Here is a 19,333-nt window from a genome sequence, read left to right on the forward strand (position 1 = left end):
GTTCTGAGGCTAAAGTCCTCTTCACCCTTGGCACAGCTGGTCACCATGTCCATTTGCATGAACTTGTACATGTTGTCACATTAGAGCTTTCACCACCAACTGTTCTTTCAGAACAATAAAAATAATTTTTTCCTTCCTATTAAAGTCTTCTTCCCATTGGTCCTGCAACAGGGCTGTCTGTACACTGAATGGCAAGCTTTACCCATGGAGAAGGGACCTGCCCAGGTCTACAGCTTGCTTAATGGGATGATGATGCTGAGAGTTACTACAATCAAAGCGAAGTGACCAAATTTAGCCATTCAGTCATCTGCAGTAGCCTGATGCTTGCTGTTGTATATCAGACATTTAGACACACAAGCAAATTATACAGAAGATGTGAATAGCGTGCTTCTGACTACTGCCACTGAAGCCAGCGTGTCTGATGGGCAGCTCATATGGTCTTGCAGGTCCCTGAACCCCTGCTGTCCCCTCCCTTTGCAGCTGCTGTTTGGCAGACTAAACCTTCCAGTCAGTGCCTGTCACCTACCTGTCATTTCTCAGAATGCACGCACTCTTTTCTGGCAGTGGTACTTAAATAGTCTCAATCTGCATTCCCGATATCCCATAAAAATGATTCATTAGCTGTGATAGCAGAGGAGTAGAGCTTGCAAGAAGAAGAAGACTGATGAAATAACCAATGTTCCTATTAGCTATCCTGGCAATGGAGATGGTGGGCATGTGCTTCTGAATGGACAGCCATGCTTAGAGTTGCATCTCTACTGACACCTGTGCTGTCACCCCCCCAAAGCGGCCACAATTCACAGCTTCTCTGATGAGCAGCACAGTCCATTCTAGCTAAGAGGGGCATTTCTTTCAAGTAACCTTCTCTTCTCTGCTCCTGTCTGCTGTTGCTGATACTACTACAGCAAGCAGTATCCAATGCAGGGAGTGTGGGAGCAGGGATGTGGCTCACCAAACCACAGCCAGCCAGAAGAGCAGGTCAAACACACAGGCAGGAGCCACAGCCAGTACCCAGTGAGCAGCAGCCTTGCATGTGGAGCTGTCAACCACAACACGTCAACACATCAGGGGACTTTGCAAAGTCCCCATCAGTCTTGGAGGGCAAGAGAAGGTGGGGTGGCAAACAGGGCTTGCAGAGACTGACCTGCCAGATTTGCAGGACCCTCCTGGCTGTTTTCACTTTCATATCCTCTTGGTACCATGTGAGAGACTCCATCTGAATCCAGACTGACTCATTCAGGGAAGAAAACCCTGTGTGGGGAGGAAGCAACTTGCTCTTATGACCTGCTTTATGTTTGAAGCAGCGAAACTCTGGTTTAATTCCCAGCCTCTGCTGTGATTGACTGCATTCCTTCAACTCCATGTGATACCTTGCATTAACATCATGAAGGTTACCTCAGAAATCACAGAATCATAGAATTGTAGAATCGCTAAAGTTGGAAAAGACCTCTAAGATTCTCAACTCCAAAGGCAAGGATCTTCCTAATTTCTTAAAGAAATGCATGTTTTGTGACAAAGTAAAGGGAATGAAAGTATCCCATGTCTGCAGGTAGGCTGTTACTGGGGACAGCCACTGGAGTTTTCATCTATGGGAATAGACTGGGCAGAACCAGCTTAGTTCCTCTGCAGTGGCTCTGACCTCCTGCCAAGTTAGCACTCAAGATGTTAAGTAATGCCACTGGGTTTGTTTATTGATAAACTTGTTAAGTTGTGAAATCTGGGTGAAAATGCACATTTTATTGCTGATTTTATTGGTGTAACTCAGTGGTTACAAGAGCCTCTTAAAAGAGTAAAATCCCAGCTCCTGCTCTTTTTGTACACCTAAACAATTGCCTTATGGCTGCATAAAGAACTCCAAAGGATATTTTGGTGTTGCCTTTTCCATTCATCTTCAGGATTTTCTGGGTCACGGAGTCCCCTGTCACACTAATCTGGCATGTGTCCATGACTTCTAGAGGTGCCTCAGAGGGCAGACAACAGGGATGGACCTTGAATAACCTGGCAGTGATCTGGGTGAACTGGACAGTCCACCTCAAAGCCTGGGCAAAGGCACAGGTGAGAAGCCATGTGCTGACCAAACTCTGCTGGAGCCATCAGCTGGGTGAGCCACAGCTCTGTCAGCCAGTGTTCCTGTGCAGAGGTGGCACAGGCGTGCTCTGTGTGCCAAGGCAGGCACCCTGGCATAACTCCACATCCTTCAGCTTGCCTGCTCCCTCCTACGCCAGCGTAGAAAGTTTTCTCCCCAGCCCTTCCCTAATTGCTTGTTCCTGGACTCTGGCCACTGTTTACTGCTCCCAGTGCCTCTGGTACAACTGTCTGCAGAACTGTGAAATGAGCTGGGTTGAAGACCAACAAGGGCAAACAGGTTTCTGGTTTCTTCTGAAGGGGTGATTTAAACCTCGGTCCTGTTAGCAGCTCATTTTTACAGTTGCTTCAATTCGGGGAGGAGGGGATGACAGCACAAGGGGACTGGGATGGGGACAGGATGGATGGGAACATCTTCAGTTGGCTTTGCTGCCAAAGCTGGCAAAGCAACGTCCCTGCATTTCAACTCTGCTAGAAGCTCTCTCTACCCATCACAGGCTCCCATCACTTTGATGGCAGATTCTACATTGCTTGAAGGATTTACTCCATTTTCCTTTAGGGATTAAATGGTTCACATACTTTGACATTTATTCTGTCATGGCATATGTGGGACCATCATTAACATTAAAAGGAATGACACATCCATCCAGCAGAGAATAATCTGCTTAATGGCTAAACAGGAGAGCTGTGTACATTAAATTGCAGACAGCTTCATGATGTAGTTTTCCCTATGATAAAATTGAGACTTATTTCAAAATAGGAAATTAATTTTCCATTTTTTTATTCATTGGGTGCCATAAATACAAACCTGCCCCTAGACAACCTACAGAAGTCTCCACTATGATGTATTTATAGGACCATATGTGCCATGGATGCCTTAATGTAAAATCAACTTTTAGATTTTTTGGACTGATAGCTTTTGAAGTGACAGCCTGGGGACAACATTTGTCTCAGCTCACACTCTGTGCAAACCCATGAATAACTTTTACAGGCCAAACTTAAGTATTTGAAATTTTCTCTTCTGTAAAGCAGGAGAAAAGTGATTTGAAAGAAGGCTGAAAAAATTTAGATGGACAATAAATACTTGATTTGTAGAGGTATAAGTTACTACCACGTATTTAGTTGCTTTCAAGAAGGGAGTAAAATCTGGATTAATTTCATCAGAAAATTCAGACCAATTGTACTTAAGCCCATGCTATTCTTTTAATAACTAAAGTTCTGGCTACATGTTTGCATAAACAAGGATAGAAATTCCTTGTTATGTGTTTTAATGTGTTTTAATGAAATGGAAGTAGAGCTAGAAAAATCAGGAACTAGGGAAGAGTCACTGAGGAACCCACAGCAAGACTTGGGACAACAGTTGAACTGCTGCCTTCTCCATTACACATGTTCTTCAGTAGATGTAAAGCAGTTGCTCATACTCATATTTAGAGTGCATTTACATCTACCACTATGCTGCCTACGCAGGTTCCAAAGAGTGTGAGCAATAGGCAGCCCCTGTGTGCACAGCAGCAGCAGCATGAGCAGGAGATAGCACCTGGATGGCATGCACACTTCTGGAGGAGGTCTAGCTCAAGTGAGACTTCATTCTGCATTTGCCCACTCATTTCTCTCCAGCCCTGCTCTCTCAGTTGTGTCAGATTATTTGTCTGAGGAGAGACTGAAGACTTTATTTGTGTTGAAAACAGCCTCCATATAGGTGAAGTTATTTCTTTTGGCCCCAAATCAGATGATGGATTAACAAGTGGAGATTCTTAAGGGGTGAGGAATAGCAAGAAAAGATGCTAAAAGCAATGTGAGTCAAATGACTGCCTGAGATGGTGGTGTGTCACTTGTGTATGTGCTTCACAGCTATTTGGCTATGGACCACGATGTCCATCCCAATCCTCAAGTGCTAGTTGAAGTTTGACCTAAACCATGAGTGTTCAAGTACTTGAATACACAACTGTGTTAATTAACGACTATTAAAATATTGTCAAAAGTGGAAGAACAGAACTGAAGCTCCTTTCATTCATCTCAAGATTACAAAAGTACCTGGAGAAATCAGGACAAAATGTGTTTCCTTCTCTACAGATTCCCACATAACCCTCCCCTTCATTCCAACTGGATAAGCACTTCTGCTGCTGGACACTGAGCAGCTCTCACCTGCTACAAACCAATTGAATCAGGCTGGATGTGTGGGACCTACACCTGGGTTAGAATGATCCCCTCAGCCCCAGCATCTTCCCTGAAGACAGGGGAAGACAGGTCCAAGGTGGAGTGGAACAAAATCGAGCTTCCCTGACCCCTCTCCCAGCTCATCTGCAAACCTGGAGGATGGCTCAGGCTTCCTCTCAGCTGAGTTATGGTTAACTGGAAAAAGCTGGAAATATACCAGGCTTATACTAAAGTACCAAGCAACATGCTCAGCACAGGCAAACCAGAAGCCAAAAGAATATCATCCTTGATATTTTCTTTAAACAACAGTTTCCAGTATAAACTGTGTATGCTACAGCTGTATGTGCTACAGTCTGATAATTAACAGCTTGTTGTTTATGTCTGGGGTGGATAAGAAATACATTGTGTCCTGTCTTCTCCTTCCTCTGCCCATCCCAAACAAGTAGATTATGTGAGTGCTTTTCAGGGCTGCCGTTGGCTCTGCACATGAGCTATCCTCAGCAGAAGGTACACTGACAGGATCTACCACAAGTGAGTACCTTAGTCCCCTCTCTGGCCCCTTGCCTCCATCTGTCTTTGCAGCCTCTGACACTCCATGGGGAAAAAAGCTGCAGCATAACTTCCTCCCTCTTGTCCCCCATCCTCACTGCTCCTGGGAGAGCAAGAAGGGAAGCTGGAGCCAGGGTGGTCCCATCCAGCCTCACAGCAGCTGCAGCAGCTGCAGCCCTTCACCCTACAGGGTGAAAGCTGCTGGATGCTGCACTGTGAAACCAAGAGAATGGAGAAATTGGTGCCTTGCAACATTTTGTATCAATATACAAGCTGTGTCTTGGTTGTCTCCCTGCAAATACAATCTCAGAAGCTACCTCTGCTGTCATCACTTTTGAAATAAAATATACTCTTCTGTCTGGCATCAGGATGAGAAAGCTCAGCCACAAAGCAAATGTTCCTTAGAGCTTCAGACTTTGAAGTGATTGTTCTTAATACAAGCAACAGGGAGCATTCATTAAAAACCTTAACACTGGAACAGGGTCAAGCTGAGAAACTCAATATTCTGCTACTTTACAAGTACTAACCCGACACAAATTCATCCTGGCTTTTGCAGCTGCTCATCATGATTTGAAGAGATGAAGAGGGAAAATCTAATGAAGGAAGAATGGAGTTTGGCTTAGTTGATGCACTGGATACAGAGTAGCTTCGCAGATAGTGCTTCTTTTTCCCAGAGGAGAAGGAGCTCAGATGGCTTTGGGCAGTTTGCAATTGTGAGGGATCATATTTTATTTTTCACTTGTGGCCAAGTCAGCTGCTGTATTAAAAGATGACCACGGTCAAAATCAGCGCTGGACACGGCTACGATACGGGAGTAAAAACCATGCTGTAGTACATCTGTTCCCCTGGCACACAGCCCAGCATGTTAAACAGAAGTGTTGGGGAAGAAGAGGAGAGAGAAGAAGGAGCTACAGCCTCCAGAGGCTTCTGTGTTCTGGCAGCAAATGTCTCTAGGGCAAATCTTCCTGTGTTAGGTGTGTTTGTGCATCCCTGTGCAGGACACTCTTAGACATATTATTAGACATTTTCCTGAATAGGAGCAATCTCAAGTGCAGATTCTCAAGCTTTTGTCCTGATCTCTGGCTGGGACCCATGACAGGACAAGGCAGAAGATGCTTGAGGGGGCGTGTGGGGGGATGCAATCACCAGGCTTGCCAGCCTGGGCAGGCGTACAGGGAGGCAGCCAAGCGGGACTGGGAGGTCAGTGTGGGAGCTTCCCTGAGAATGCCCTGGGCTTGGCAGCCAAAGCAGCAGGGCTCTGTTATTCTTCTGAGTAACAGCCTGTGTTTGCTGTGGGGAAGCAGAATCCCCTGTGCTGCCTCATCCTGCTTGCCCTCCCCAGCTGCTGGAGATTGCTGCAAAGGGAGTCCCAAAGGCAATGATTTGGGGTTAGAAACCTCCTGACTCCCACCTGCCTCTTGCTAGAGCTCTGCAAGCTCTCACAAATGCTGCCAGTCCCCAGGGGATGATAATTGTAGGATGGGGTCTTGCAGTATAAGTGCTTGGGGAGCTATTTCTTTGTCTGGGTTTCTCTGCTGCCGCCACAGAGGGGTACTGATCTCTGCCTGGGAGCCCTGTGTGCAGTCACTGTGTCAATATTTAATCATGGTAATTAGTAACAGGCTGGGTGGCTCAGGAATTCACAGCTCAGCATTTACCTCATTCACCTCACCCATCTTCTGGGCACATAAGGGATGTGTCTGGCAGAGAGAAGCAGAGGCTTGTGGAAGTGCAGCTGCCCCATTTTTTTTATTTATAGGCTTTTACAAATCCTTTAGCTCTGATGGCACATGATACTGTGAAACTGGGAAGAGAGGAACTTCATTCTAGATCAAAATAAGTTCTTTTTGTATCTAGCCCATTGGACAGCTTTGCTACCAGTGTTTTAAGGCTTTTAAAAACCACAGACTGGTGGCAGAATAGCAAGCTGCCTCTTTCCTCTAAAAACTGGGTTAAAACAAAACTCTGCATGCCTCACCAATAGAACAATAGCACAATAGAACATATATCCAGTTACATCAATCAATGCCCTGCACGTCTCCCAAAGGCATTGGCTACCAGAGTGGATCCTCTCTGTTTCAAGGCATGAGGCTCTGCCAGCAGAGTGGGGCTAACTGCTTCTGAAACCTTTAGGAATTTCTGTTCAGGAGTTGCAAATTAAGCTGTCCTTGGAGACATCATAAATCAGATCCAAGGCTGCCTGCTTTGAAAAGCCCTTCCAACACAGCAGAAGGACTCTCACTTGTGATGTACATGAGCCATGGCTTCAGGTTATACCCATTCTTCATCTGTGAAAGTTCAAGTTAATAGCTGTAGAAAAATGAATTAATAGGTGTAATAAAATCAAAACCAAATGCAAAGAGTTGCAGGGGAACAGGCAATAAATAGCAGATAAAGATTAACATTGATAAATGTTTCTGGGACTCTTTTTCTTGTAAAAGAGCAAATGCAGAGGGGAGATGCCAAAGGTCTGTGAAGTCATAAATGATGTGACCATGGAGAACAGGAAAAACTGTTTTAGCTTTGGCCTCCAATACAAAAAGTGGGGACCACTAAATAAAACTAGCACAAGGCAGGTTCAATTAAGTTCTTCACCAAAATGTACTCAAGTGCTGGAATATGTTACTTAACACAGGATGTGCATCCCCAAAATTTCACTCAACTGATATCTGGGGGGAACCAGAAATGCCTGAAGTGATCTTCCTCTTTTCTTTTTAGCCTAATTTATTTTTTTGTAGCAGAGAAGTGGCATGTAGCCATCAGAATGGGAGCTTCATTGAGTCCTGAACAAGGGAGACAGGGAAACAAAATTCACAATTTGTATGAGAAAACATACATCTCCATCACATATTGCAACTTCTGGTGTTAGCACTTACTGCACAACAGAAGACAAGTCACTGGGTCAGTGTCTCCTCCTCATCCATCCTTATCCTCTCATATCCTCATCAGGGCACTGATCACACGTATCAGCTGTCAGGATATATGACTGATAGGAGATGTAGGTTTGAGGTGGCCACACCACTCACCAATCTCAGCACTCTGCAGGAATATGGGTCAGTGAGCCAAGTACTGACAGCAGTGCTCCAAGACACAGGGTAAGCTGTGCTCCTGCTTTTTTTAGAGGAAAAATATGACAAAATATTGTAAATACAGAGTGATAAGCCTCTCTCCTGCTGCTGGCCTGTGGGACCACAAACTGGGAGACGGTCTTTAAAACTGTGGTGTAGCAAAGGGGGCAGCAAGGCTGGGACTATCCATCAGGGGCCAGTGTGAAGGGATACAGCTACTTGGCTCTCTCTCCTTACACAGCTGTACTGAGCTGTCATCTCTGTGATGTCTGGTGAGATCCACCTACCACCATATCAGCTGCCCACTGCCTCACACAATGCAGGAGATCTCAAGATGTCATTATCACCTTTGTGTGATGTCTGTGTGCACATGCCAGTGTGTATGCATTAACTACAGTCATGTGAACACCTATGCATGTATTTTTATAGAGATATAAACAGGGATTTTGGGTCCGCTGCTTTCTGAGCAGATGAGGATTTTGGAACTCTTTCCTTCCCAGAGGAGGCAATTAGGTAGTCTGTTTTAATAAGGGCAGTATCCAGTTCTGCTGGTGATTGGTGAGGATGACTGCCACAACAGCCAAGCAGTGCAGCCAGCGAGCATTTGACTCAATCACTTCTTGACAGGACCTGGTCTCTGTGGGACATTCATAAATAATTATGCTAGGGGCATGGGAGCTGGCTCATTGCTGCAGATCCACAACAAGACAAACAACAAAACCCCAACCAAATTCTGAATATTTTCTAATTATTGCTGTGAGGCTTCCTACTAAACTGAGTTCAGAACAGAGCTTCTTGTTCATGCTGCAGAGGAGAGGGTATAGCATTAGCATCCCTGGGGTCTCTTGAGTGACAGGCAGAGGGAGGGGGGAATTTCTGGAGGCCCGATGAGCATGGATGGCAGGAGGTGAGTGAATAGGGAGCTTGACTCGGAGGGTGACAGCTGCGAGGCTCCACGTCCCCTCTGCTCCTGACAGCAGTGCCTCCTGGAGCTTTTGTTTCTCTGCAGCCAGGATGACAGCCTTGTGCCACTCTTCACCAGAGTACGCCTTCCTTCCAGGCATGGATGCTGTGCACATGGCATGGAGCATTGTCAGTGCCTGACAAACAATAGGGCATCAAGGAAAAACAAAAAAGGTGGCTTTCTTCAAACACAGGCTTTCTCATTTCTAAGCAATATAGCTTTCAATGAGAACATCTTACATGACTGGACCACTCCAAATAGTCATATTTGCTGTGCTGGTGATGATTAGGAAAAAAAGCTGATTTCTCAATGCAAGTGAAAATTGGTAACAAGAGAGCATAATATGCTCAGAACTTTTCAGGTTCTGTTTTTTCATTCCCCACCCTGCCGCTCGTGCTTGTATCAGTCATCCCTCCTGTGCTCTGACTCTGCTCTGATGCTGTCACCACACTGTGCTGTGACCTCTCTGGATGCAGCACTTTACCCCCCTGACCCATGTGTCAGTGAGAGAAGGAGGGGGCTGTGCTCAGCCCAGACTGTGCAGACTGCCAGTGAGCCTGACACACCCTTAGAGCACCCTGTGGTTGCTTTGCTGGCTGGTTTCTCTTCTGAGCCATGCTCTGGCAAGGCAGAATAACACTCATGGGGGACTCCAGGTGTGTATCTGATACTGCATGACCTTCACCACCTTGTGGACCTCTCTAAGGCGGTGAGTTAGATTAACTAGATTAGCTAGATTAACTGCTTTGGTTTGTCTAGAGCAAATAGAGAAAACTCCAGGATGGCTGAAATGCAGGAGAGTGGTTTGGGAACTGGCTGCAACTCTGATGAGGGCTTCCCTGTGAACCCTTGACACTTGCATTCCCACATTCTGTTCTTTCCCTGCTTTTCACGCAGTTCTCTGAAACCAACCTCCTCCTGCCTGTTCCCACACCTGCCTCTGATCTGGAGGGGACTGCTCGAGCCATTTTACTTCTCTCGCTCTTGGTGCTCCTAGCCACCAGAAGCTCTGCAGAAAGATCTAAGGCGGCAGTTCCCAATTTAAAATGCATGGATGATAACACACAGTGAAAATGTGTGGGAGACGCTCAATTCACTCGGGTAAGTGTTATCCATAAGACACTGAGAGCACCTCAACTCTGCTGGAGGCCTGTATTTGGCATCTACCAGCACACCCAAACAAAATCCCTTGATATAGTTCAGTATTCAAAGGAAAGCAATGGTCATGGGGAGTAGGAGTGTCTAAATAACACTACCAATAAGAAAAGACTGTACAAATGGGCAGTGCTCAGTAAGACCAGAAAGGAAAACAGAAGATTTAAAATGAGGACTGCAGCCCTCAAACATGATGATGAGGCAGGGAATAGCCTTTCCACTACAAGAACAACTAGGAAAAGTGAACTTAAACTTCAGCAAGGGTGACTTAGACCAGAAAATTAAGTTCCCTAACTCTAGACATTGTGAGACACTGGGGAAGATTGCCTGGGTGTTTATTGAGTCTCTGTCACTAAAGGTTTCTAAGAGCAGACAAGAAAAACTCTTGTCAAAAATCTAGTTTGCATCTAATTGATTTTATCATAGAGCAGAAGGGTAGACTATGTGGATACTAAAGGCCTGAGGCAGTCCTGTTTCCTGAGGCACTTTTAGATATGCTAATGATCTAAAGAGTTCCTGAGAGCTAAGTATTTGTTTTTAATACCAAGCATAGCTAGTATATTTGGCATGGTTTTAATCATGGTCTGGCTAAAAAGAGAAGCTTCCCTTTCAGTAAACTAGCAATGTTCCAAGCAAATTATCTGTATTAAAAATGCTATTCATGGCATTTTGAAAGCACCATATTTTTCAGTTTGCCAGCCAGCCACCTTCTGAACATGGAGCACATGAAATCCTTGGGTCACACATTTATGACACCTGTGTTCCCATGGGCTGCTTAAGTTACCGAGGATCTGTGATTTATGACAAGAAGCAGCCTTGACTGGCTTTGACCAGGGTTAGAAGTGCTTACACATGCAGGTAAGGTGTCAAGTCAGAGGGGCTGGGAATTCCCATCACAGGCTGGAACATGCACCAGGGACACTCCACTCTGGAGACTTCCAGTTACTGTCCAGTATGTTACAGAACTTCCTAGAAGAGCATGAGCTAGCCTGGCTTGGGTTACGGTGCCCACCAAAATCACACAGATTCAGATGGGAAAACGCACCAAATTCCACTGCTAAACTGACACCCATGGAAAAACTGAGAACAAAAAGATAGAAGAACAAAGAGAAATGTGTAGACATGGGGGCACTGCAAAGCCAGACACCTGCTTGTGCTGCCAGCCCTCTCCTTTCATGTGTGAATCCTACTGGAATGCGTGGCAGAGAAGCTTGCACAACTGTAGGGGAAATTATCTCCCGTGCTGGTGATGCAGAATGAAGAAAACTATCTCCAAACACATGTGGGGAGGAGGATGGTGCTAAGCTCTGCCTTAAGTCTTGTTTTTTCGGGAAAGTTCTGGCAGGATGAGTCAGGAATTCTGTGGCAACCTGATTTAAATATAAAAACATACAGAGTATGTATGAAAATTAATGCACAATTCAGAGCCCTCTGTGCTGGGCTGGGGCTTGCTTCTGACAAGCTTACACTAAGAAGTAATTAACTTTGAAAATTAGCTGATTGGACCAAGAAAGTGAAGCAAAGATTTTCAGTCTGACAGCCTTTCAGGCCAATTTCAGTTCTTTGACATTATTTCAACAAATTCCATTTTTCAACTGCTATTATTGTGGTTTTCCCCAAAACAGTGCACAACCTTAAATTCCCCAGGCCTTGGGGATTTTGGGAGAATACAGATAAACTCATTAGCAGGAGCAAAATGATCACTGAATGAAATAATTTGCATAGACATTTAAATGGCTGCTTGCAGACGTTTCTTTCACTAAAAGGAGGAGAACAGTTTCGTTTCGAAATTACTGCCTGAAACTGTCTTGTGCTTTGGAGAACAACTTGCCAACAGTTCACATTGAATTTTCTTCATGTGATGATGGTTAGTCTGAAAGTAACTGAGGTAAAACTTCACCAAATGCCTTGTCCCCAGCCACACTAGCTCCCGACCTTGTCTCTTGCTGAAAGCTTTCGTTTCTTGGTCTCCGTTTTGACATCCCAGTTTTTCAGCAAGGTATGGAGACTGTGGCAGTTGTCAAGCACAGAGGTAAGGTAAGTGTAAGTCTTTGGTAAAGGGAAGGAGAGAGATGCATTAGCTACCTGCCAGAATGGAAATTTACCAGGGGTGTGTCTGTCTGACCCAGCTCAGCACCAGGTTGTCTTGTGCCACAGACGTGCAATGTCTGTCTTGGCACTCAAGGCTGGCACACAGTGAGTTATTGTGCAAAAGATGGAAATAATAGAAAAGGTGACAGCAGTTTTAGACCTTTTTGTCTTCTGGGATCCCTGGCTGCTACAGCAGATGAGCCCTTCTGCCCTGTGAGCAGCTCCAGGTTCCCTGGTGCTCCTACCCACCCTACAGACTCACCAGTCACTGACAGCAATCTGGTCCAGCATGTGGATTGAGCTTTGAGAAGACCCTTGGACAACATGTTGTAATGCCCTTATCAATAAAATTATAGTTCCTGAATAGGTGCATGTGATATTTCCAGTGTATAAGACATAGACTCATCCCCATTGAATACATGAACATTGATTATTAACGCCCTGCTGTGTTATCCTGTCAATGAGGTACACCACAGGTAAGCAGCAAAGGCACAGCATCCTTGAGATATGTACCTGGATGGATAGTCATGGGCTGGTGAGCAGTCACAGGCTGTTCAGCATACTGGGAATGCAGCAAACCTGCAGATTACACCTCGTACAATAACCATAATCCTTATACAACCATTTCTGGTCCCACACAAGACAGCTAAGGAGGCAGTTGGTTCTCCATATGAAAATAAAGACGAGGAAATATGAAAATACAACAACAGCATTCATAAATCTCCACACGCTCGAGGGCACTGGGATCAGGCAGCTCTGCAAAGCCTTTCATGCCACTTCAGGAGTGCGTGCGAGCTGCACCCTCGCGAATTGCCAACTTGTCCTTTAGGAGCGACTTAGATAAATGCGATTCCAATATCAGAGCTGATGCTCCTTTGATGTGTCGCTTTGTCTTTGTGCACTTCTGTCTCTGCATTATCAAAATGTCTTCCACGAGGCTTTATTATCACTGATAACGTAGAAATAAGAGGCAAAATTTTCTATTCAAGGATTGAGTAGTTAAAAAAAACAATACTTCCCTGGATACTGGAAAATCAAATAGAAGACTCCAGGGCAGAAGGGCTAATAAAAAAAAAAAAAAAAAAAAAAAAAGCCTGCTTTACCATGAAAACCCTTGAGGGGAGATAAAAGCTGAAGGGAGGTGCATGCTTGAATAATAAAGCCTTAATGAGTTTGAGTCCATGTCTAATACAAAGCATTGATTTTGGCTGCTTGATGAAGTTAGCTATTTGATTAGAAAAATTTAATTTAAATGGACACTGCCCACTAAGATCACTCTATTGGAGAAGTCTCTATTGCTGTCATAAATAACTATTTTTTTTTTAAAGAAAAGAGACAGAAGTGAAAAATCCTTTGGGCAATCTCTTTTTTTCATACAGCTGGCAGAATTAGTTGTATGTCTTAGCTTCTCTCTTTGCTGTGTCCTCTTTGTGTGCTTTGTTTCATCTCTTCATAGTAGCTCATTGGGAGTAGAAGGTGGCTGGAGAAATATAATTTAAAAGATAACAGGAAGATGTGACTGTAAAACATCAGCAAAATATAGCTGGCTATCAGCTGGCTATAGAGAAGCCAGGGACAGGAGCTATTTCCATGATATTTATACTTTACTTGAAACTGGGCTATTTCCAGTTTGAGAGCACCCACTTCAGTAGGCATGAATTCAGCACATCATTCTCAGGGCATATGCTTTTTTTATTTAGAAAGGACAGGCCAGGAGTTCAACTGGGCCACTGATACACCTCTTTAGACTTTAAGAATAGTGCTGGGCTAGTCTTAGGATCTTGAGGCATTATCTGAGCTTGTGGATTGAGTTTCCTTTGTAGTAAAAGAGTGTGAGTCATCTCAGCCCAATGCAGACATTTCAAAGAGGGCAGATGACTCATGCCTACAAGTACCTCCTTCACTGATGATAAAGGCCAGCTCAGATGGAGACATCTGATGTCAGATGACATGACTCCCATCTTGACTTGGGACATTACTGATGCAAAACCTGAAGTTTGACAAAGAACAAGAGACACAGACTGCTCAGCAGCTGTATGTTATGTTACCCTAACTGAGGTAACATAAGAAATATGAAATCTTGTGTCTGATTGCTTTCTCATATCAGTGTACACCAGCTAGAGAAGAAAGTCACCATCCACTCAGATCTCTCCTAGTATGCTTCTACCTTACAGAAATGACTGCCTGGATCAGTTTAGCAGAGGCAAGGTTGTGGGTTAAACCCTGTGGCTCAGATTATGCAATCATTCAGACACACAACAATCTGCTGTAGTGATTAATATTAGTTTGAGCATCAACGAGAACCATGCCAGCAGACACATGGAGTACATGGTGTAGGAACACAAATATCAGCAAAGTTTTCAGAATTAAGACAGGACCAAGTAGTTGCTTCATTTTTCAGCTCCCCTGTCTTCAGTCATCAGGCCTTATCCTCCCCAGACTGTGAAAAATGGTGGCAGTGATCACTGGTTCATCCACAGCAACTGAAATCCAACTGCAAGGGTCACGGGAGAGATCATCCAGAAACTCCTTTTTTGTTGGTGATGGTAACACCATCACATGCTTAGGAGGCAACTTCTGCAGCATCACTCAGGAGCTCAACCTAATCTTAAGTACGGAAAAAGACCATCATCCCCCAGGGTCACAATCTCCCTGAGGGGCCAGCTAAATAGGGGTTATCAAGTTTATCAATTGTGGAACCATCCCTTCAAATCAGCAGTAAATGCTGCATTCTAAAAGCAAACCTCTCATTTAGTCATCTACAAAGTTGTCTTTGGAATGGATGAAGGATTCAGGGCTCAGCCAAAATGACTGCATGTCTGATGCATGTTATTTCTGCTCTCCTCCCCATGGTTATTCTGGGCTCTGTAGAGTTGCCCAACTCAGCTCCCCCAAAATGTTGCCCATACTGGGTTCTGGGTATGTGTTGCATGGACATGTCATTGACACTGAGGCTCTGTCTCAGGCATCTAAAATTCATGTGCCCATCTTGTAGCTCTGCACATTCCTTAGACATTGGTGTGTTTTCACAACCAATAACTTCATGACTGCACAAAGGGTTGATACACGTTGCCTAAAATTAGCCACAACACATCTAGGAAATTGGCAGTATAATGACATCCATTAATCATAATAATAGTTGTAATACTTCCTCTAGTTTCTGAAAAAAAACCTGTTTAACCATTCAAATATTACAGGGAAATTCCGCTGTTAAGGCTCACCAGCGTGACAAAGCAGACCCTGGTGCTGAAGTTTGCTGCAAGTGTTGTCTCATGCAAACAGGTTGCTCTGTCAGAAGCAAACCAAATAGATATTTAATTCCTACAGGTTTTTGTCCTATTTCCCCTCATTTGCCTCCAGCACTCCACAGCACTCTCAGCTTCCACCCAGGTCATCTGATAAAGTAGCAAGGTCTATCATGCTGTCCCTTCTGAGTCCATGCTCTGAAGGGAACTAGGATTACAGAGAGCTGATCTCTAAATTGCTGTTTATCCATATAGTTTGCAATTTCACCACTTATAGAAGAAGGGCAGGAAAAAAAGAAAGAGTCTACACATGCAATTATGTACTAATGCAGAATCTGATATGGTACAAAACAGCACTGCAGACACAAAGGCTTTGCTTCAGAGACCAGAGGAGGAAAGGAGTTATGTGCCAAATTGTCCTTTTTGATATCAATGACAAGTGTTTTGAAATCCTCTAATTTAAAAGTACTTTGATATAATTTTTTTCTCTCTCAGGCTTGTTGGTGATGTTCGGTCTTAAAACCAGTTCTCAGTTTGCTCTATCCCTGGCAACTACAGTTCCACCTGCTTGCAAGCAATTGCACCTGCTATGGGCAAAAGGGTTTAGAGATTCAACTTGCCAAGTCCTACATTGTTCTGGTTCAGGGCCTGTCCTTTTTTATGAGCACTCACAGATTGTTTAGCTTGTTTTTCTTGACTATGCAAGTTCCCAAATAGAAATATTATTACTTATATCCATCAAGTCTCTCATTAATTCAAATTCTGCCCTCTAAGAAAAAAACCCCATAAAATTACTCCTAAGGGAGGTGATTGTTTCTGAGTCATTGACAGAGCAGCTTGTTCCCCATTCTCATGGGCTTCCCAGCATATCTGGCCTTTATTACTCCCTCTTTCTGGTTTTATGAGTCCTCTCTTGGATTACAGTCAGCTGCCAGAATCCTGCAAGGTGGCAAGAAATGAACAGGAACATCTGGGTATTTCTCACAGAGCTGCCAATCACTGTCACTGCTGAGTAAATTACCTGAATGGTGCTCATTTACACTGCCAAGTAGCACTGAACATGAGTTTGGGGCATCTTTCAGCAAAGAAATGTAAAATTATGGATCTTACCATGGTCCTTGTTTTGTATTTTGGAGGCTATTGGTCTGAAGTGATTAGGCATTGGAGTGTGCATGTTATAACATGGCATGATAGCTAGCCATTCAATGACCTAGCTAATGAGGAAAGATGATCTCAGTCTGTTTATAAGAAGCAAAATGCTTCCTGCAGTGTCCAGATGGCAAAACAACTTTGTGTGTGGCAGCATTTCGCTTCCACATGGCTGGGTGAAATCCTGTGTGGGAAACAACAACGTTGAGCCTTAGTCCTGGAAATCCTCACATGTGCTACACTCTCACCATACAGGCAGTGCCTTTTGAATAGAGAGCAGAACTCACCTTTGAATGCAGCAGCCAGACTTGTGATTGCCTACAAGCCAAGTTACATCCAGCAGCCTCTTGCTGCTGGAATATGAGGACTGTGGTGGGCCACTGCTGCTGTGGTGTGACTTGCCATTCTCTTGTGACAGTGATAAGTGTCTCTAATGAACATCAGAGTTGCTCCCCAGCCTAGATGAAGGCAAGAGCAGGCCTGACTAGATGTGTTAACATCAATGCTCACTTTCTGGCAAGCAGGACATTAACTGATTGTGACATGGGGAACAGTGAGATTGGGTTTGTGGTTTCTGCTTGTTTGTTTTATTGTTCAAGTTAAGAGAACTGTAATGAGATAAAGTACCCTCTAGAAAAAGCTAATTGGATTTGAATAGCTTAATTAATGGAGACAGTCACCTACACAACCCCCTTTTTTCCCCTTAAGTAATGGGGATCTGCAGTCTGCAAGGAGTAAAAATCAGCACAGTTTATGATACTGTACTCAGGTATTGGTTAGCAACATTATTAAAGGTTGATGAGAACTGGAAATAGTTTTTCTGTTCAGGTAGGCTATATGTACATTCCAATGTTATGAGCCATATAGCAAAATATTCACCATCAAGAATTTTATATTCTGGTTTGTTTATGTTTGTTGTTCTTTGGTTTTGTTTTTGTTTTTTTTTTGTTTTTTTTTTTTGGTTTTTGTTTTTTTTTTTGTTTGTTTGTTGGTTTGTTTGTTTGGTTGGTTGGTTGGTTTTTGTTGTTGTTGTTGTTTTTGTTTTTTCAAAAAAACACAGCCCAGTTATAAATGAGAATTAAAATATGACAAAATGATGAGCAACCAGCAGACATCTACTTCATGGTTAAAGTGCTGGTTGAAGGTCTTCATCTGAAATGAAAACATTTCCCATTTAACCTGAAGAAATTTTCTTATTATTACTGTTAATATTGATTAAGCTGATGAATTTGCAGTTGTAGCATTTTTGGCCACAATTTAACAACAGTGAAAGGAGAACATTTGTGTCACATTCCTGCTGCCTGTTGGAGCAGGAAAAGATATAATCCAGGTATGGTAGTAGAGCTATGGGTGTTCTCTAAACTGCCACCTCCCATAGTCTTCAGGAATCACCTGAACCAGGCAATGCTTAGCTAATAATAAGTTTAAAAATGTCTTTTTCAGAATAAATGGGGGATTTAAGGAGAAGGAGCAGAATTTTCCCTCCCTCAGACTCCACAGGAAAAAGGTATCAGGAAAGAAAGAGCGTTGCTTTAGGCAGTTGGGAGGGAGGGGAGGACGATGATGGGATGGGAGACACAGAAGATCACTGGCTTGGGAGGGACTTCAGAGGTGCTGGGAGAAATAGGTTAAGATACACATTAATAGAAGCTACAGACTGTTTGAAATTTCCTTTCAGCCTGCCTAAAATACACCCTGCCAGACTGGGACTGTGGTGGACAAAGGGACAGAGTTAAGGTTATAACACTGACAGTTCTAGTCTTCAGCCATGGTGCTCCATACCATTTTTTCAATGTTAGCTGTGTGTTTTTATGAAACACAGCTCTTCTGCTAGATTTCCATAGGGTTTTTCTTTAAAGTAGAACCATGCTCTTAGCAGAAGTTCAGTGTACCCAGGACTTTCTTTCTGAAGTCCCTGCTGGAACTTGACGGAAGCTTCAAGCTGTTGAGTCAACCGAATGTTCCTACCTCCTGAGGTATCTCTATGTCCAGGTTGAGGGATGGCTTCCCAGAGACTCTTTTGGCAGTTACACTGCTGACTGTAGTGCTGACAGACTGGCTCTATCACGGTGTGATGAAATCAGGAATCTTAATTGTCTTGCAGGGTTTAGAGTTTTTAAGTGCTCAGTGCTTATACCCTCTGTGGAGGTCTCTTTGGAGATCAGGTTTACCGTGAAGATCAGTATCATGTCTTCTTTCAAGTGCAAAGTACAAAAAAGGAGCTACTGTGCAGCAGTGTAACAGGACATCTCTTCCCATTGTTTTCCCTTTGAATAAGAGACAAAGGAATCCATGGCTGAACTTCTGCCACTTGTCAGATGTCTTTTTGGCTACCCTGCTAAACTGCAGAGAACACTGTGATTTGATTTGCTTCCTCTTTTTTTTTTTCCCCCTTTTTTTTTTCTTTCTTTTTTTTTTTTTTTCGGTTATGGCAGCCTAATAGTGAGAGGAAATATTTGAACCCTGTTCAGCAGATTTCTGGACATTCAACAAATGCTTTGTGAAAAGTCATATTGATATGGTGAAGTGTAATCAAGTGGTCTTAATGTCACTCTAATATTTCAGATTTCTGCAAGTCTGTTGAAAGTGTATCCTTCTGCAAACAAGCTCAGGAATCCTTTTAACTGATGTTACAGCTTTTCGAGTCAATAGGCACAGCTTCTAACATATATGAAATCTAAGCCTGGCTCCTCTTTCTCCTTCTCTTTTTTTTTAAATCTTATTTGTTTTCACCACCACATTTGATGCATTGGTCCTGAATATCCTTAACAGAGTAAATATGTTAAAAGTCTTGTGCTCTTGAAGCATCCTGTCACAAAGGGGTTTTCCTTGGAATATAAATGACACCTTCAAATTTGTCTTCTTTACAC

This window comes from Oenanthe melanoleuca, chromosome 2 (assembly GCF_029582105.1).
Source record: "Oenanthe melanoleuca isolate GR-GAL-2019-014 chromosome 2, OMel1.0, whole genome shotgun sequence".
NCBI lineage: Eukaryota > Metazoa > Chordata > Aves > Passeriformes > Muscicapidae > Oenanthe > Oenanthe melanoleuca.